This window comes from Mirounga leonina, unplaced genomic scaffold, assembly GCF_011800145.1.
Source record: "Mirounga leonina isolate KUSES-001 unplaced genomic scaffold, KU_Mleo_1.0 Mir_129, whole genome shotgun sequence".
In the NCBI taxonomy this organism is placed as follows: Eukaryota; Metazoa; Chordata; class Mammalia; order Carnivora; family Phocidae; genus Mirounga; species Mirounga leonina.
The window spans coordinates 68,116,435-68,131,980 of NW_023270323.1; positions in this window are offsets into that span (position 1 = coordinate 68,116,435).

Consider the following 15,546-nt stretch of genomic DNA (forward strand, 5'->3'; position numbering starts at 1 on the left):
TCTCTCTCTCTCTTGCGCGCACATGTGCGCACGCAAAAATAAATAAAAATCTTAAAGGAAAAAAAAGAGATGGATACTCTTCTTACATCTAGGGAGTGTACTGATCAGTCTATAGATTCGGGTAATTATGCCCTTACCTGTGAACCTTTAGGCTGACGGTTCTTTCTAAGCTTATGAATGAACAAGTCTGCTTTGGTCATTCTTGAGACTGTTCACTGACCACTACCAGAAGACCTGACCTCAAGTACCTAGAATTGCCTTGGAGTCCTGTAAAAAAATGCAGTTTCTGATTCAATGGTTCTGGGGTGAGATCTGAGATTCTGCATTTCTAACAAATTCTCTGGTGATGCTGATGATGCAGGTCTGTGGACCATGTTAAGTAGCAGCCTTGCTTGGTTAAGATGCACCATCTTATTTCTGGCCTTCAGAGAGCTGTTTCTGAGACTGTGGTCCCAGCTCACTGAACTGGATAGCTGGTGGAGGCAGATCAAGACTCATCACAAGCAATGCAGTATTGACTCTGCTCTCAGCAGTTCCTGACATGGATGCCGTGTTGGCTGCTGATGCATCATAAAGATCCTCTCCCTTTCATATCTGATTCTGGCCTTTTAAACCAGCTAGTTCTTTCTCTGGAAAAACAAATTTGGAGTTCTGGCCTGTCTGCCCCCAGCCATGTCCTGAACTGTTGGCAATGATCACTGCTGTTGAACATCTCCCAAGCCTTCAATGGCTCAGTGGTGTCTGGATCCCATGGTGGTTGTTGCTTTTTATTTTCCAGTTTTGCCTCAGCTTTCAGACCCGTTGAGCTTTCTGTTCCTCAGACACGTTCTGGTTCCTGGTCCTAATCACCCCTTTTTAGTAGGAGTCTCGCCCGAGACAACTGGCCTTCCTGCACCTCCCCAGTCATCCCACCTGCCTAGCGAGGGGTCCAGTCCTGCTAGTTAGTAAGAGCTGGGTCTCCGGTTATCTACACTCAAACATGTGCCTTTTAAAGAACTTCCTTGCATCCTCCTACATCCATAAACTAAGAGTAAAGAAGACTAATTGTCATCTCTTAATCTCATCTTGGTCAGGTCTGGGATTTTCCTCCAATAATTCCCTGAATTGGGGCACCTGGCTGGCTCAGTCAGTAGAGTGTGTGACTCTTGATCTTGGGGTTGTAAGTTCAAGCCCCATGTTGGGTATAGAGATTACTTAAAAAAAAATAAAATCTTATAAAAATTTTTTTTAGATTTTATTTTTTTATTTGACAGAGAGAAAGAGAGCACAAGCAGGGGGAGTGGCAGAGAGAGAGGGCAGAAGCAGGCTTCCCCCTGAACAGAGAGCCTGAAGCACGCACGACTCGATTTCAGGACCCTGAGATCATGACCCGAGCCACAGGTAGACACTTAACTGACTGAGCCACCCAGGTACCCCTGATAATAACTTTTAAAGCGTAAATTTTCATGGACAAAAAATTGATCCAGGGCGCCTGGGTGGCTCAGTTGGTTAAGCGACTGCCTTCAGCTCAGGTCATGATCCTGGAGTCCCTGGATCGAGTCCCGCATCGGGCTCCCTGCTCAGCAGGGAGTCTGCTTCTCCCTCCGACCCTCCCCCCTTTCATGCTCTCTCTCCCTCAGTCTCTCTCTCTCAAATAAATAAATAAAATCTTAAAAAAAAAATTGATCCAGTAATTTGTCATTGTTGCCCTATCTACTCTTTTATCCTTGGTGAGCTATCAGTTAACCAAATATTTTTATTTTTAGGACTCTGTTCCCTCAGAAGACTAAAGAGGCACACCTTTATGGCTATGACTTTACAGATTACTGGTAAGATGGAAGAGCTCTAAACTTCTAACAGTTTCTGAACTTATGGTCTGACAAGACGCCCCCCACCCCAGAGAAATGACGCCCATTCTACTTAGCCAGCAGGGGTATATGTAAAATATAAAAAGGGCTTTTCTTCTTTGATTGGAACTGGAAATTGAAATGTAGCCTCTTAGAATCAGAACGAATCTGAGTTGGAAGACCCGTCCATCATCCCCGGTCCCCCTCACCACCACACCCCAGGAGGACACAATGTGTTTATTGTCAGTGGATTGCTTCCCCCCAGTGGTGAAAGGTAGTCATACCATCTCAGTTTTTAAAAATAGTTTAACTTCAGAATCACGGTTTATACATTTATACATTTTTGCACACCATGAGTTGGTTTGACTATGATTATTACAACCTCTTTGTGACAATATCACATAATATCAAGGCTAAAACAGCCCAGGATTTTAACAAAGAAACAATATCTACAGGCGGGCGAAGATCATTACTTCTCTAATTTCTTTTTGACTCACTGTTTCAAACGAAACAACTTATCTCTGATTTACAATACTCCCACTAGTAAGAAATCAAGAAATAAAAGTAATTGTTATAAGTCAACCCTTACCACACTAAGCATTATAAAACAGCATGGCTAAGTTTCTGGAAATGGCAAACTGCCACGTGTGGTTATAGCCCTCTCGGTGACAGAACAAAACAAACCAAAGGGATCTGGACACGGTTTACTACCAGATCCAAGATTTGGTAAAGGTTTCATGCCTAGAAAACAGTCCACCATTTTGAGTCAGATTGCTCTGAAGAACCTCAATGAGGGGCGACTGGGTGGCTCAGTCGGTTAAGTGTCTGCCTTCAGCTCAGGTCGTGATCCCAGGGTCCTAGGACCAAGCCCCATATCGGGCTCCCTGCTCAGCGGGGAGTCTGCTTCTCCCTCTCCCTCTGTGGCTCCCCCTGCTTGGGCTCTCTCTCTCTAGCGTGCTCTCTCTCTCAAATAAATAAATCATATCTTAAAACAACAAAAAAAAAGAATGCCGGGGAGTCTGGGTGGCTCAGTCATTAAGCGTCTGCCTTCGGCTCAGGTCACTATCCCAGGGTCCTGGAATCGAGCCCCGCATCAGGCTCCCTGCTCAGCAGGAAGCCTGCTTCTCCCTCTCCTATTCCCCCTGCCTGTATTCCCTCTCTCGCTGTGTCTCTCTCTGTCAAATAAATAAATAAAATCTTTAAAAAAAAAAACAAAAAAACGAAAAAAAGAATGTCAATGAGCTCAGTCCTGTTTTGAAATCATCCTTTAGTGTCCTGGAGAAGGTAGATACAATTATAAATTTTTCTTTAAAAAACTGCTTTTAAACCATTTTTAAAGGGTGTTTGCTTATAATGTATTACTTTTATCTGATCCCTCAGCAACTCTGCAAGGTAGACAGGGACGGTATTATTATCTTGTCTTTTTTTTTTTCTGGTTGAGGAAAGAGCACACAGCAAAAACAGTCCCAGAAATGGGCCAAGAATCACAGTCGTCCCAGTGTTTGTGAAATGCTTCAGATTCAATATTCAGTTTTTGGTTGTGCATTACTTGGATGTCCCACCCACAGGCTCTAAGATGTAACTCATCTGAAACTGCTCCTTCTCCTGGATTCCTGGGACAGTTAATGTTATCACCATCAGTAACCCCATCAAATGAGAAATCTGGGAGGCCCCCAGGATCCTTCTCCTTCCTCTGTCCCCACTTGCAACCAACAAGTGTTGTTGGTTTTCCTGACCCTCCTTCACATCCTGTTATTCCCTAGTATTACCCCCCTAGAGCTGCCATAACAAAGTACCACAACCTGGGGGGCTCAAACATCAGAAATCTATTTCTCAAGGTTCTAGAAGTTCTGAGGTCAAGGTGTCATCAGGGTTGGTTTCTTTCTGAGGCCTCTCCCCTGGGCTTGACTGTCTTCTCCCTGTATCTTCACAAGATGCTAATGTATGTCCTAATCTCTTCTTCTTATAAGGAGATATACCAGGCATATTGGTTAGGGCCCACCCTAATGACCTCATTTTAACTTAATTACTGCTGTAAAGGTCCATCTCAATATACAGTTATATTCTGGGGTCCTGGGGATCAGGATTTCAATATAAGAAATTTGGGGGATCCTGCAATTAGCTCATAACAACTCTTTTTATCTTTCTGAACTGGTTGAAGACTGCCTCCTTCTGCCCTTCACTTTTTTTTTTTTTAAGATTTTATTTATTTATCTGACAGAGAGAGACATAGCGAGAGAGGGAACACAGGCAGGGGGAGTGGGAGAGGGAGAAGCAGGCTTCCCGCTGAGCAGGGAGCCCAATGCAGGGCTCGATCCTAGGACCCTGGGATCATGACCTGAGCCGAAGGCAGACGCTTAATGACTGAGCCACCCAGGCGCCCCTGCCCTTCACTTTGCAACATGTTTCCACCTGGATCTTCTGCTCCAATTTACTGTCTACAGGGATCTTTCTAATATACGAGTCTGATCGTGTCTGATGGTGCCATCTCCCCTGCTTCTAATCCTTTGATCAAGCCCATGTCCCTTCGCAGGATGAAGAGCGGGCTCCGGGAACCAGCCCTGCCTTTTGCACCTGCCTCCTTCTCTTCATGCTTCTTGTCCTGCACTTGACCCCCACTGATGCCTTGTGACAGGGCCAACCTGTTTCATGCCTCAATGCCTTATTTTAAATCTACAACCTCATTCCACAACCCTTTTCTTCACCTGCCTACCTTTCCCCCATTCTTCAAAACTGATAGCAAGCAAATGGGAAACTTTTCTAGTTCCTATGGGCCAATCACAGCTCTGGCTCCCAGAATGACCTGTGTGTATGAGTGCATCTTGGGGCTTTAGGAGGGACTAAAGATCGAGAACAAGATCACTTACTGTTGGAACAGTTTGCCAAGGAAATGATGATCTGGCTCTGATATTAGAAACTCAGTGCTTCCACAAGCTGTCCCCTGCACTTTGGAAGATTTCAGCTGGCCCAGACCAGGCGGCCTGTGTGAGCCCCTCGGCAGGGAAGCTTTTTCACAGTCATCCATAGACAAACCATTTTCTTCCCATTTATGGCTGGCTGTCTAGGTATTTTTGCGTTATACACATTTTAACTTTGGCTTATACCTATGAGGCTGATAATTTATGGAGATATTCATTTATGTTTCCTCTTACCTACCCTGTCTCTATCCCCATTCCAGCTGATCGTTAGCTCCATGTCTCTTTGTCTCAGGAGATTTGTGGCAATGGGGAAACAGAAGGGCAATCACACTGACTTTCAGTGTTCTGGGTTTTCTAGGTTGTGAATCACAGCAACACATCTGCTCAAGGGTTCCATCAGAGAGGTGGCCCTGTTTTCACATTTAGCCAACCCCAAGTTCATCATAAAGGTCAACCCTGCCTAACCTTTAAAATAATATCATGTGAGATCTTCCATACCAGTAACTTTATTGGAAATTTTACCCTCATGCCAGCATGTGATTACTATTAACGAGTTTACTTCCAAATCCTACCACTGCCCGTGGGAAGCTGTATCAGGAACCAACTTTGTCCAGCCCCCAACCTCATGTCATAATCAAATGGGATGGTTTGTGTTTTTCCTTCCTGGTCTGTAAACTACCCAAACAATGTCCTATTCATCTTTGTAGCCTCAGGACCCAGTGCTGGACATGTAGTAATTCTCCCAAAATACCTATTGAAAATAAAGTTAAAATAATCATATCAATGGGAGGACAAGGCAGGGGCATCCCAAGTAAATATTGGAAAATATTTTTAGTGAGAAGCTTTTGTCGTTGGAGGTGGGAGATGGAGGTGAAGGTACAGAGGAAACAAGGTTAGCCTTAGGTTGATCATTGCTGGGAAAGGGGACTACATTATAGTAGTCTCTCTGCTTTTAAATAGATTCAAAAATTTCTCTAACAAAAAGTAAAAAAAAGCCCCCAAAGTCCATTTGTTTATAAACAGGCATGAAAAAGAAGTGCTAATGTTATAATGAAGATGTTCTGGAAAGCTTATTTTTTGCATTTTGTCACAATGGCCCTTAGTTGAGGAACAATGGCAGTGACTTCGATGTCTGCTGGGGAAAAACCGGGAAGAGGATGTCACGCTGCGGTTAGTCAGCCCTCGAGATGGTGTCACAGGCTCCCTGGGATAAAACCTTCATTTAGCTGCAGAGAGAACAAGTGAGTATTAAAATGATCATTGTTACATGCTATCCTTAAACTCAGATTTCATAAACAGATTCGTCTTTAATGATGGGATGAGTAAGGGATTATGGGATCTGATGGGATTGTCTGAAATGTCAGACCTGGAAATTTCCACTGCAGACGGATGTCATGAGACTCGATACTGACATAGCCATTAAAAGTGATAAAGAACAGGGTGCCTGGGTGGCTCAGTTGGTTGAGCGACTGCCTTCGGCTCAGGTCATGATCCTGGAGTCCCTGGATCGAGTCCCTGGATCGAGTCCCGCATCGGGCTCCCTGCTCGGCAGGGAGCCTGCTTCTCCCTCTGACCCTCCCCCCTCTCATGTGCTCTCTCTCTCTCTCATTCTCTCTGTCTCAAATAAATAAATAAAATCTTTAAAAAAAAAAGTGATAAAGAACAGAACAATGTGGAAATTAAAAAAATAATAGGCTTGATATTTTTATGTGAAGAAAGGGGAGGGAAAATAAGTACATGCTGTACTTGTTTGGGATGAGAGACACAATGATGGCATACAAAAGTTACAGTATTGGGACATTATGCTACAACGTGGACGAACCTTGAAAACAGACTAAATGGAAGAACCCAGTCACAAAAACCCCATATTGTGTAAATCCATTTATAAGAAATGTCTAGAATAAGCAAACCCATAAGACAGAAAGTACATTAGTGGTTGCCTACACTGGGCATGGAAGAGAGGGAGAGGAATGCTAGGGTACATGGTCTCCTTTCGGGGCCATGAAAATGTTCTAAAGTTGTGGTGATGTTTGCACAATTCTGTAAACACTCTGAAAACCATTGAGTCATATACTTTATTTATTAATTTTTTTGAGCTGTACACCTTATATGACTGCAGTTCATGGCATATAAATTAATCCTCAATGAAAGTGTTAAAAATGTTGGGGTTTTGGAATAAAAGGTTTCTCTTTTTAAAATTGTCTTATTACGGGGCGCCTGGGTGGCTCAGTTGGTTAAGCGACTGCCTTCGGCTCAGGTCATGATCCTGGAGTCCCTGGATCGAGTCCCGCATCGGGCTCCCTGCTCGGCAGGGAGTCTGCTTCTCCCTCTGACCTTCCTCCCTCTCATGCTCTCTGTCTCTCATTCTCTCTCTCTCAAATAAATAAATAAAATCTTTAAAAAAATAAATAAATAAAATTGTCTTATTACATCATGACATAATTCATTACGTTATCTTTTCCACAAACAATGCACAATTTATGGTCACATGTAGAAGGAATAATGGAATTAGGAAAAGAACCATTTCGTAACCATCATAATAATTGATATAGACAGGAAACATCAACAGATGCTAAAACTAGTGGGTAAGAATTTGATGGGAAATAAGCTGTTTACAGAGTCTCAAAATATCTCTCAAGAAGATACTGACTAATTTGAATGGGGAAGAGAGCAACCACAGTGGAGAAATCTGACAATACCACTCTCCAAGTGATCAAAGTTAATACCACCAGAAATAGGACAAAAGATACCAAATGCCTCCTATAGGATGTACTGAGATGGTCCCAACCTCATGTCAGAGGTGATTCCTGCTGAGAATGCACAGGTAAATCTAAGGAAAACCAAACTGGGGGAAAGTCTGTAAAATAAGTGACCTGTGTTCTTCAAAATAGGTCAAGGTCATAAAAGACAAAAAGGACTGAGGGATTGTTCAAGTTTAAAGGAGACTAAAGAGATGTGGTACTAAATGCAACCTGGACTCTGCATCACGTTAAAAAGAAAACAAACGATAGGGGTGCCTGAGTGGCTCGGTCAGTTAAGCAGCTGACTCTTGATTTCAGCTCAGGTCGTGATCTCAGAGTCCTGGGATCGAGCCCCATGTCAGGCTCCATGCTCAGTGGGGAGTCTGCTTGAGAGCTCTCTCTCCCTCTGCCCCTTCTCCTGCTCACTCTCTCTCTCAAGTAAATAAATAAATCTTAAAAAAAACAAAACAAACTAAGGGAACTGTTGGCAAAATTGGAATAAGATCTGTAGATGAGAGGGGCGCCTGGGTGGCTCAGCTGGTTAAGCGACTGCCTTTGGCTTGGGTCATGATCCTGGAGTCCTGGGATCGAGTCCCATGTCAGGCTCCCTGCTCAGCGGGGAGTCTGCTTCTCTCTCTGACCCTCCTCCCTCTCATGCTCTCTGTCTCTCATTCTCTCTCTCTCAAATAAATAAATAAAATCTTAAAAAAAAAAAAAGATCTGTAGATGAGATAACAGAACTGTGTCAGTGTTAATTTCCTGATTTTGATCATTGAAGTGTGGTTATATAAGAGAATGCCTTTAAAAAATATTTTTAAAGGATATACACATTAAAGTATTTAGAGGTAAGGGGTAAGATGTCTGCAACTTACTCTCAAATGCTTCAGCGACAGTTTATGCACACACACACCTGTACACATGAGCACACATGCACACACATATACACACACCCACGTGCACACACCTGCACGCATGCATACATTTGCTCACGCAAACACACACACAGAAGAAGAAAGAGGTGAAGAGAGGAGAGAGAGAATATGATAAAGCAAATGCGGTAAAATGTTAACATGTAGAGAATCTAGGTAAAGGATATGGAGGGATTCCTTGTACTACATTTGCAACTTTCTGTAAGTCTAAAATCATGTCAAAATTAAAAGCTAAAAAATTGCCATGGGAATTAAGTGTGATAACACAGATAAAGCTCATCAAGTGCTTAGCAATAGTACCTGGCATGTAGGATATATTTTCTGCAAGACGGCAAATATTATAAACTTATCTGCTAATATACAGTCTTCTGCTCTCTCCAGCCCATCTGCCCACTGTCCACAGAACACACCCAGTCTGTCTTTCCTGGATGCCCTGCTTTCTCGTGTCTCTCTTGGCCGTGCATCCTCTCGGCCAGGGTGAAACACATTTACTTTAGCTCCAGTGGCTTTCCCAAGAAATTTTATTGACTACTACTTATATGTAGCTCTCCCTTTCCTGAATTCCTGCGACCAAATGATTGATCTAAAAAGTAAGTGACAGCCCCTTTTTTTGTCATCTATGATTTTTCTCCTTATAAAAAGAAGAGTTATATTGTCCAACATTTTTTCCAGAAGAAGGTGGCTTGATTAGAAATATGCGTTCCAAATCACAGAACAATATGTATACAAATAATCCAACATGTAAGAAAAAAAAAAAAGTGGATGTATACTTATGAAAGAGTATAGGAAAAGGTACAGAGATGTAGAAATGGTCACTTTTGGAAGTGGGGTTGAGGGAGGAAAGGGGACACTTTAAAATTTTTATTTGTGTGTTTTAAGTTTTTTGTGTGTCTATAAAAACTTTGTTTTCTATATAATTTAGGAACAGTTCTGGGTGCTTGAGATACACCAATAAGCAAAAAACCTAGAAAGATCTCTGTCCTAATAGAGATGACATTCTCAAGGGAGAAGACAGACAATAAATACAAACATAATAAACATACCAATTATGTGGGATGTTAAAATTAAGTAAAAAGAACACTTAGAGCAGGGTAGGGAAGATCAGCAATACTGGGGGAGGTGTGAGACAGCTTTCAGTATTGAATTGGGGAGTCATTTAGGAGGTGGTATTTGAGGCAAGACTGAAGATCATTATGTGACCTCAAGCCTTCTGAGAGTTAATTCCTGAAATATGTGGGAAAGCAATTCCTGAAAATTTGAGAGATGGTATAATTGTTTCCTTGGTGAGTAAGCATCTTGCCTTGACAAGATTTTAAAATAAGTGTAAAAATATCTAAAAGAAACAAATATTGAAGTATTGTTATTTTTCAGATTAAAATCTGTGCATATTTACTATTTTAGGTATTGGTGATGATTAAGAGGAGGTGGTCTACACGAAACAGGTCAGCCTTGCAATTCCGCTTGATCTGGAATCATACTCCATTTATATGCAGTGTTAGAACATTTATAAGAATGTAGGTTCACAGTATTTTAAATTTAATTCATTAGAAGAATTATTAAATTTTGTCAGTTAATTGGAGTGCTTAGAAAAGAAATTGAATAAACGTATATAGGTGATTTCAAGATGTTTATTTAACTACATTTGTAAATGGGACCAAAGAATCCAAAGCCTTTTGAAAGTGACCATTTAAGATTTGCTAGCCTTATAAATAGAATAATAAGCTTTGTAAGCCAGACTTCAATTTAAAGAACTGATTCTCTGAATATATAACTTTAATAAGTGTAATATTACCTATTTTACTGATTTGTAGTTTACACTGACTGGTTTGAAACTTGATACATAAAGGAAACTTGAAAAAGTAATGTATTCCCACTCTGCTTTCTCAGCTATAAAATAGTGTTTTTGGCATAATTTTATAAGTTCTAAATAACTTGTTAATATTTGCTATAAGTGATAACTGACAGAGATAAAGCCTTCTAGATGAGAATCTTAAAAAAAGACACCCACGGGGTGCCTGGGTGGCTCAGTTGGTTGAGCGTTCGGCTCAGGTCATGATCCCAGGGTCCTGGGATCGAGCCCCACATCGGGCTCCCTGCTCAGCGGGGAGTCAGCTCCCTCTCCCTCTGCTGCTCCCCCTGCTTGTACTCTCTCACCCTTTCTCTCTCTCTCTCTCTCTCTCTGTCAAATAAGTAGATAAAATCCTAAGAAAAAGAAAAGAAAAAAAGGCACCCTTACAAAACATGAAGAAATGATCAACTTATGAATTTTCTAGAATTTTTTTCCACCCTAAGAATCTACTACAGTAGAACCTCTAAAGTTGGGTATTTATTTATTTATTTATTTATTTATTTAATCGCTATACCCAATGTGGGCCTCAAACTCACCACTGGAGATCAAGAGTCCCATGCTCTACTGACGGAGCCAGCCAGGCGCCCCTAAAGTTAGGCTTTTGAAATGGCTTTACTGCCTGCTCACTACAAGGAACATTGCTTTTCAAAACCAAAGTAAAACTTTGAATAATTTGCTCTGGAGACAGAGATCACCCTGGCAATATAATTACTAAAGAGTGGGTATATAGTGAGCTGCCTCTCACGTGGGCTGCTTTAGCTGGGGATGCCCAGGGTGACCATCAGCAGGGACAACAGGGTTTCCCTACGGATTGGCTCACCATTCTCTTGAGCAGTACCGAGAAGGTCCACTGGCTTCACATCAGCATCTCCTTTTCCATAGAACGGACACTTTTTGTCCTACCTTTTAAAATCTTGAGAGAATTGTTACAGAAGAAAAAAAAATGCATTACATCCTATTGATTCTTCCCCAAATGGCAAAAGAAAAATCACTGTTGTTGCAAAGTTGTTTGTCATTGTTACTTATTATTTTTTCCAAAACAAAAACAATAAAACAAATAGTCACATGCCCTGTATAAATTTGTTTTATTTAGCTGAGAACTTGACCTATGAATATCACAGAAATGCATATATATTCAATATGTAGTTGAACTGGTGAATTTTTAGTTGAATTTAGTTGAATTTCAATATTGAATTTTCAGTGTATACATGTGGCATCTCCCTCGCACATTACCACATAGCCCAAATGAAAGTGCTGAGCTTAGGGCCTGGTATGTAGTAGGTGCTCTATTTGTGATAAATTTGAACCTATTATTTCGCATTAAAAATAACATTTTAGAGTGGGAAGGAAAATCAGAGATCATCTTATGCAAGTTGGTTATTTTACAAATGAGAAAACTAGATTTCCAATTTCAAAACTGATGATTAGAGTAAGTACTTCTCAGGGTTCTGGTGAGGGCACAATGAGGTGATGCATGTGGAGTACTCAGCACAAAGCCTGGCACATGGCAAATACTCAGTAGGGATCAGACGGTAGTTATGTCAAGTGGGAACTCTTATTTGCTGACTAACTGTTGACATTGTGGTAGAAAAGAAAATGCGATTATAGGAGCAAAGGAGAGCATGAAACCTAATATATTTGGCAAGAATTTTATGTGTGTCATAATTACATAGGTTTCTTATGAAGCTCCACTTAGTTTAACAACCAAAACTAAAAGGAGAAGGAGGTGGAGGAGGGAGGCAGGGGGAGGAGGATCAGCAGGGGGAGAATGGGGAGGGGGAGAGGGAGGAGAAGAAATCTGTCACATATAGAAATTCATCTAAAATGGGCACAGGAGGGCGGCGCCTGGGTGGCTCAGTCGGTTAAGCGTCTGCTTTCAGCTCAGGTCATGATCTCAGGGTCCTGGGATCAAGCTCCCCGCTCAGTGGGGGGTCTGCTTCTCCCTCTCCATCTGCCCCTTCCCCTTCTCACACTCTCTTGCTCTCTCTCTCTCAAATAAAAAAATAAAATCTTAAAAAAAAATAAAAATAAAATGGGCACAGGAACTTCTCTGAGTGGCTGTGTCCCTCTCCAGCATCATATCCTGAGATCATGGTTCACTTTTGAGATTCCCTGTGCCTTACCTGAGTCTCCTTCTGCCCCCCTATGATTTCCAAAGATGTACCCCACATGTTGTATAAGTATTTGAACTCCATGTGGGTGATGTAGGTGATTGCTCATTTGTTTAATATCCAAACCTTTTTTATTTATTTATTTTTCAGGAATATTGTTAGATCAAGAAATTCTGGATTTGAGTAACATTGCTCTGGTAGGCAGAAAATGTCCCCCAAAGATGTCCCAGATTAGCTGGGTGGGCCCAATGGAGTCACAAGGATCCTCATAAGAGGGAGGCATGCGGGTCACAGTCCTCAGAATCATCGCCTGTATGATGGAAGCAGAGGTTGGAGGGACATCATTGCTGGAAAGAGCCCCAAGCCAAGGAATGCAGGCAGCCTCTAGAAGGCGGGAAAGCAGGAAAACACACTCTCCCCTAGAGCCTCCAGAAGGAAGGCCACCCTGCCAATAGCTTTACTTACCCGAGAAAGGCCCATGGTGGACTTCTGGCCTCCAAAACTCTTAAGATAATAAATGCATGTTGTTATCAACCACCAAGTTCATGGCAGTTTGCTTCAGCAGCAATAGGAGACTAATACATTTGTTATTTTGGATTATGTTGGACATTTTTGCTAAGCATGCATTAGTTCTCACTGATCACCAACTGCTGCAAAGCAACCTTATGATTTAGAAAACAGTTTTTTATTTTATTTTTTCAGTGAAAGAGCAAGCATTTTCATTACATTCTTCGGAAGTGTGAAGAACTGTTTAATCCAATTTTCAGAGGGTTTCCTATTTTTCTTGATAGAGAGAGGAGTGTATTTGTAACATAACTCTGTTCTGATTTGACATGGAAGGGTTTTTGCTATCCAAAAGTCTTTGATTGATTGCATACTTTATTGGTATGTCTTCATTAGTGAAAATCCTGTTTTATGGCCCATATTTGTGTTCTCCCCAAATCCATATGTTGAAATTCTAACCCCCAGTGTGATGTATTTAAGAGGTGGGGACTTTGGGTGGTTTAGGCCATGAGAGTGGAGCCCTGATGAGTGAGATTAGTGCCTTTATACGGAGGGACGGGAGAGCGTGTTCTGGTCTCTGGCACTCTGACTCTGTCACGTGAGGCTACAAGAAACTGGCCGTCTGCAGGCCAGGACACAGGCTCTCTCCAGACACCAGATCTGCCAGCACCTTGATCGTTGACTCTAGCCTCCAGAACTGTGAGAAATACATTTCTGTCGTTTCAGCCAGTCGATGGTAATTTGTTATCGCAGCCCAAACAGACCGAGACATCACATACTGCCCAAAGTCACAGAGCGAACGTGAAGTAGGACTTCGTTTTGCTGATAATGAATTACTTCTCTGAAATTAGCTCAGTTGCAATGGCTTTGGTCTCTGCAGTATCAGTAATGATATATCAGTGTATGCATATGATAGTTACCTTTAAAGGACATATGAGAATTAATCATCATTATCACACTCTAACCAATGTTACAGAATAATGTTACGATTAACAGTTTGACTTTACATGGACTGCTAGGCTAGAAGGAATGGGGCCCTGGGAGCCCATCAGACACTTTGGTGAACATTAGAAGACACCCCCTCTGGGTGGAAACTTTCCCGAGGGTGCAGGCCATGACAAGCCAGCGGGGGCATGGGCTAGATTTGAAGAGCTACCTCTTGGGCCGGGTGTAACTCACATAGCCACCTGCAGAAACCCTGGGAAGGGGCCTTAGACGTCTTTCAAGAAAGGTAGTCATGGTGCAGTAGGGAAAACAATGGCCTTGGCCTTATACAGATGGGGGTTGAATCCTTTCTCCATTATTTACTAATAAGGTGACCTGAGCAAGCTACATCAGTTCGCTGAACCTAAAATTGCTCATCTGTAAAATAAAGACAAAAATATTTATTTTGAATAATTGTTGTCAGAATGAGGAAGAAAGTATGGAGAGTGCCTGGCCCACACTAGATGGTGGTCATTATCATGTAGTTTGCAACTTCTCATTTTGTAGTTGAGGAATGGAGACGTCGAAAGGGCTGGGCCTCACCTAAGGCACATTAACACTTTTCCCCCATTGGACCCCCAGCCACTGCCAAGGGTGACTTGAAGCAGAAGTGAGTTTGGTGATTTTTTTTTTCCTAGGTGTGGGAAAAATATAACCATTTCGATGGGCTCTGGGCCTGAGATTTTACTTTCACACCAATTATTTACTTACAGCCCATTTTGGTGACTTTGAACATCGGACACTTAATTTTTAAAAAAGGAATTTATTTTCTATTTAGACTGTCATTAGCAATAGGGAACCACTCAAGTCTGCAATTTGGTGGGGGGGAATAAGAGCCTATGAATCGCTTAGTTACTTCATAAGAGGGAATGGAGAGGGGTCCCCAGGACCCCAGGGGACACGATGCTGTGTTTATACCAGGTGGGTGTCACCTGGTGGTCACGGTTTGACACTTTCAAGGTGTTACAGATGCTTCTGAAACCCTTGAAAGCTCTGAACTCAGTTGCCAGGAAAATTCACAAAAGCCTGCACTTGGACTCCTTGGAACACATCCATCTTGGTCAAGGTTAGCATCTTGATGAAGTCATTCCACTACCAGAGGCAAAAGTGAATTTGCTCTGCACACACCTGAAGCAGTGATCACGTTGAAGCCTGTGGCCGGGCTAATGTGGTCAGTAAGCACATCCCACGCAGTCCAGTGTGAATCAGCCCCAGGCACTCAGAGAATGAAATCTCTGGAGGGCAGGGATTTTTGTCTGTCTGTTCTCTGCTCTACTCTCAGCCCCTAGATCAATTTCAATACTCATTGAATGAATAAATGTAACAAGGCTCTCAGATATTTACCATATAATAAACTGTTGCCAGTCTTCCGTATCATTTATTTTTCAACGGTCAGCAGGACTTTATGGTAAACTTGATAAGACATTGACATTTCCAGTCGTTTTCCCAACTCAGCTCTGCACTCTGCCACTGTCTCTTGGATCCATCTCCTATCACGTTAACTACCCCTTCCAGCCCTGTGCCATCTGCATATTTGATGAGTGACATCCGTCTGCTAAGCAGTACTGAGGCTGTGGGATGGAAGGATGTCCCTTCCATCTGGAAGGGACAGATGGGCCCAGCAGGGAATCATGAGCAATTAGAACAGAAAAGATGCCATGGAAACCTCCAGAAGCTCAGTGTC